Genomic DNA, 6,000 nt, shown 5'->3' with positions numbered 1-6,000 from the left:
TCTTACTTATTTCTATGGTAGCTTAATTGATTAACTGAAATACCAGACATGGCCTACAGCAGTTAGGACTTCACAGACAAAACAGAGCTATTCACAGAATAACGTTGTTTCTGATCAAATATAGGCGATAACCAGATTAATGGATTAAAATTAACATTTATAAAATGTTTCACATTAAATGGGTGAAAATACAGCAGATTGTATGTAGTTTTTTAAAAATTTCTATTTACTCAATCAACCAATATTTACTGTGTGTCCAGTAACTGCCTAGTTCAATACTGAATTACACAAATATGAATCAGTCAAAGTTCTTTCTATTGAATTGTTCAGAGTCTTGGAGTAGATGGGTGTCACAGACATGTAAAATTAAATGAAATAAAGTTTTAGAGGTTTTGTGATAAAAGGCCATAATGGACTTAGTAAGGGAACATTGGTGGAAATATGCCATTCTAGTTGAGGATGGGCAAAGAACTTGACACAAACTCATTCTTGCACAATAGAAAAGATGTTTTCCAAGTGGACAAAATAGTGAGATGGAACACAAGAAAGACATTCCAGAAAAAAACATTATTGCAAAGACATAGATGTTTAAAATATGTCTTGCAGGTAATAAGAAGCAATTTAAGGATTTTAAGCAAAGAAGTAATAAGTCAGATTTATGATTTATAACGATAACCCTGGCAATTATATGGAGGGCAAATCAGACAGAACAAGGCTCTTCCTGAGGGCCCTGAGGGCAAGAAAGCAATTAAAAGCTTCTGAAAGAGTTCAAATAGGAGATAATGGAGCAGTATCTGTGGGGATGGAGAGGAGAAAGATCAAAGAGATGTCAAAAAGGTAGAACTTACTGACTTTCTGCATGTGCTATGGACATCAAGAATGGAGTCTAAACTTAATGCTCTTATTTTTTTCTACATGAACAACTTAATTGATAGTACTTCTTTCAGTAAGATGGGAAGATTGGCAGGGGGAAGTTTGGGGTGGAAGATGATGATTTAATTTTAACATGAATGTGAAGTATCAGAGAGATGTGAAGATACTCATTACACATTTAGATATATGAGCCTGGATTCACATGAAAGGTCTAGATGGAAATATATTTGAGTTGACAATGTGTATGTGGTATTTGATTACGAGGAATAGAAGGACTTCTGCTTCCTAGTAGGGTGGACAAGCACCCTTGTCAAAAACACTACATTTAAAAAAATGGATAAAACACTAATGCACACATACAAATGAATAAAGACAAAGAAAGCATGATGAACATAATGAAACATGACCTCTTTGTCATGCATAGAACAACTCCAACCAAAAATGGCAGGGTTCATTTGCTTTTCATGGGTATAGGGAGCATTTAACAAAATTGATCATATGTTTCACAACACAGAAAGCCTCAACACGCTTATAAAGACTGAAATCGTTCAAAACATCTTCTTGACTTCAGTGGAAGTAGCCTAGAAACCAGCAATAAAACAATAAATAAAATATATTTTACATTATTAAATAATCAAAGGATCAATGATAAAATCACAAGTAAAAGTAGAAAATATTTCAAAGTGAAATAAAATAAATACAATGAATATGTCAAATTTTGTGGTAAGCAGCTTTAACAGACATTAGTAGAATACGTGTATGTGTGTGTATATATATATATATATTCTCATATTACAATCGAGGAAACACTGAAAATCAATTTTTAAGTTTACATTACAAGAGGTTAGAAAAATAATGGTAAAGTTTAACCTTAGACTATTATAAGGAAGAAAATAACAAATATCTGGTTATAAATCAATTTAATTTTAAAAATATAAAATAGAGAAAAACGAAAGGGACAAAACTGTGTTCTTTGAAAAGCTGAATAAAATTGATAAAATGTCTAGTAAGATTGGTTAAGAAAAAGAGAAAACAGAAATTAGTAATATCGGGAAAAAAGGCATATTGCAAGAGATCCTAAAGATATTTAAAACTAATGAGGTTGTTGTGAACAAATGTATGCAATTAAATTTAAAATTTAGAGAAAAAAAGCAAATTGCTTGAAAGTATGATTTACTGAAGCTGAAAAAATAATGCACAGGAAATCTGAATAATCCAATATCTGTAAAGAAATTTACTCTATTACTTAAAACTTTCCCATAACAAAACCCCGGGCCCAGCATTTAAGAAAGAAATAGCATTAATTTTGCAAAATTCATACACATAACTGAATAAGAAGAAAGACATCTCAAATATTTTTTAAGAAACCAACAAAACTTTGATTCCAAAATCTGATCAGGACATTGAAAGAAAGAAAAATTACAGACAAATCTCTTTCATGAATATAGACGTTAAAAAAAAAAAAACCTTACTAAACATTTAACATTTCAAATCTAGCAATAAATAAAACAATAGAATATATCACAATCAGGTGATCTTCATTCTGGGTATCCAAGGGTGGTTTATCATTCAAAAATCATTCAATGTATTTCATCACATTACCAAAGTTAAAAAGAGAAAATCAGAACCATATTAATAGAGGCAGAAATGGTATTTGACAAAATTTAAAACATGCTTATGGTAAACGTTTATAGCAAAATAGGAATGAAAGGCAACTTGCTCAATCTAAGAAAAAACATTCCAAAAAGACTCCAGCAAACATTACATTCAATGGCAAAAATGAAATATTTTACCATCACTATTAAAAAAAAAAACACCAGGGATGACTTCTATTATCACCTTTAATCAAGTTTGTACTGCAGGTCCAAACTAGTACAATAAAACAAGAAAAAGAAATGAAAGTCATAAGGATGAGAAAGGTTGAAATAAAATTTTCATTATTTACACACGAGATTGGATACTTAATGAAGCCAAGGAATTTATGAACACACTCTTAGAATTAAGTGAACTTAGCAAGTCAAGATACAAAACTCAATTTTATTTATTTCAGCAACAAACATTTAAATTAAAAAGGAAATTTTATCATCCTGAACAACATGGATACTCCTTCCCAGCAACCTTCCTGTGCCATTTGTTCACTTCACACAGGCGCCATCACACACAGCTGCTACCTGGGAGGGGTGCACCTTGGCCATCCTATTTCATCCTATTTTCATGCCACCCACCACAATTTTTCTTCTAAAATTACTTCCCCCACCTCAAGTTCGTTTGACAGATGTGTATACCCACTTCCTGCTTTAATTTTCTTCTTGGTATTTATTACTATCTGATTTGCTTGTTTGTTTATAATGTCCCCACCATTAAAATAAAGTCTCCATTATAATATAAATATACAAATGTAATATAACATAAGTATATAAATATATTATATATAAGTATATTATATTGTAAAAATATAAATATATATTATCAATAAATATAAAATATAATATAAAAAATTGAACAGGAAATTTAACGACATGGTGATACAGTTCTGTGTCCACTTAGCTAGGTTCTAGTCTCCAATTATTCAAATATTAATCTATATGTTGCTGTGAATGTATTTTGTAAATATGATATATAGTTGACTCGAAGCAAAAAGAGATTATCCTAAATATGGGTGGTCCTGATTGAGTTTGTTGAAAGACCGTAAGAGCAGAGAGAGAGAGAGAGAGAGAGAGAATAGCTTATGTGAAATGGGGGCAAGTCTGAAATCTACTGGGCAGATTAAACACATTTAAACTGGTTCCATTCCTCTGATGAAACCTTGACGGATACAGACTTTGCTTACAATTGTATAAGAAATCAAATGCCTAGATACAGATATGAAAATGTGAAAGACTTTTATACTGAATATTAAAATCACATTTTGAGAAAACATTTAAAAACATAAGTAAATGGATATATTATGGATCAGAAGACTATTGTTAGGCCATAAATTCTCCCCTAATTATAATAATATATAGAGTCAACACAATCCCAATGAAAATCCCAGTATGTTTTTGGAAAATATACTAGGCAATCCTGAAATTCATAAGGAAATGCAAAGGGCCAAAAATAATTGAGATTTTGTAGAAGATGTGGAAAGAGGAGGAAATAACTACCAGATAAGAATACTTATTATAAAAAGACAGTAATCCAGGAGCTGTAGTATCGGCAACAGGTTAAACAAACTAATTATTGGAACAAAATCTGAAGTCCAGAATCAGACACATACGTATATGATGATCTGATTTATGACAAGAAGAAACTGCAGTACTTTGAAGAAAAGATGGTATGTTTACTAAATAGTTCTGAGTCCAGTGAATATCCATATGGAAAAAAATCACCTTTGGAGAGACTTCCAGAATGGTAGTTTAAGGAACACAGTGGACACTATTCTCAGCAAAACAACCATTTACCTACAGAAAACTATTTTTAAAAACATTTAAACATTTAGAATGTAGAATGGGGATATATGTATATGTATAGCTGATTCAATTTATTATAAAGCAGAAACTAACACACCATTGTAAAACAATTATACTCCAATAAAGATGTTAAAAAAAAGAATAAAGAAAATCACAAAAGACCATCACCCTCACTCTACAAATGAGAACAAGCTGGATAACATACAAAAGTATAGTGTTTTTCTAATCCCATCAGAGATTTGAGGCTGCAAAGGATTAGAAGAAAAAGAACTATTTTTGCAGAAAATGATAAGCCATTCCTGAGAGATTCATGGTCTTTTTATCCCTAGAAGAATGCCATGGATAGTGGTAAGGAGAGACCAGCCAAACTTCTTAAAGAAACATTAAATGTCCCATGTTGACTGGTGTGACATTTTAGATTCCCAAGGAATCTCATTCAATTAGTTAATTTTTACCCACCTACAAACTACTTCACAAAGCCTTCACTAAATGCATGGGAGTAACACACTAAAATCTAAAACTGACAGAGATATCCCACATCAAGTTGTGTTGTGCATGAAAACTGTTTTTCTGTACATTCATAACAGAAAAACTGTTATGAATCACTGCAGGTCTTCTATGAATTTAAGTCAGAGGCTGATGAAAGCCAACAGTGGGTCAGGGTAGTTGAAAGACATCTCTCGGCAACAATCCAAATCTTCAACTAATACAAGATAGCAGCTAAAGTAGTTCTTTGAAAATGGGGAGAGGCAGGGGGAGGGCGTAAGACATCAGTATAAAGTGGTATCTCCTGAAGCACAGAAACCCAGAGGGGAGACAGGATTGGAGACCTAAGAGAACTAATCAGAGGACCAAATAGCTGACATCCAAGCTCTGAAAGAGAGAGAAATCCTCTATAGTTCTTGAAGTGAGCAGCAGGATGTAGAGCACAAAGCAATCTTCACAGTCCCATCTGTGTTTAGATCCTAAACTCTGATATAGGGGAATCTTAAGTATACATTGCTAAGTGAAAGAAGCCAATCTTAAAAGGCTACATACATACTGTATGATTCCAACTATGTATATGACATTCTGAAAGGCAAAACTATAGAGGCAATTAAAAGATCAGTGCTTGACAGGAGTTCTGGGGGAGGAAGGAAGGGATGAAAAATCAGAGCGTTATAACAGGAGTTTTAGGGCAATAAAACTATTCCTCTGTATGATACTGTAATGACAAATACACTTATAATGTCAACACTAAGAGTAAACCATGGACTTTATTTAATAATAATGTATCAATATTGGCTCATCCTTTGTAACAAGTGTACCACAGTTATGCAAGATATTAAATACAGGGGAAGTTGGGGGTATTGAGGAGTATATGGAATCTATGTACTTTTCCTCACTTTTTCTTGTAAACTTAAACTGAAGAAAAAACACATAAAGTCTATCAATTAAGCAAAAACATATAAAAATGCAGTGAAACAATTTGTATGGAAACACAAAAGACCCCGAATAACCAAAGCAATCTTGAGAACGAAAAATGGAGCTGGAGGAATCAGGCTCCCTGACTTCAGACTATACTACAAAGCTACAGTAATCAAGACAGTATGGTACTGGCACAAAAACAGAAAGATAGATCAATGGAACAAGATAGAAAGCCCAGAGATAAACCCATGCACATATGGTCACCTTATCT

This window comes from Hyperoodon ampullatus, assembly GCF_949752795.1.
Source record: "Hyperoodon ampullatus genome assembly, chromosome: X".
Taxonomy (NCBI): Eukaryota; Metazoa; Chordata; class Mammalia; order Artiodactyla; family Ziphiidae; genus Hyperoodon; species Hyperoodon ampullatus.
The sequence above is the reverse complement of the archived record's forward strand: the minus strand, read 5'-3'. Positions refer to the sequence as shown.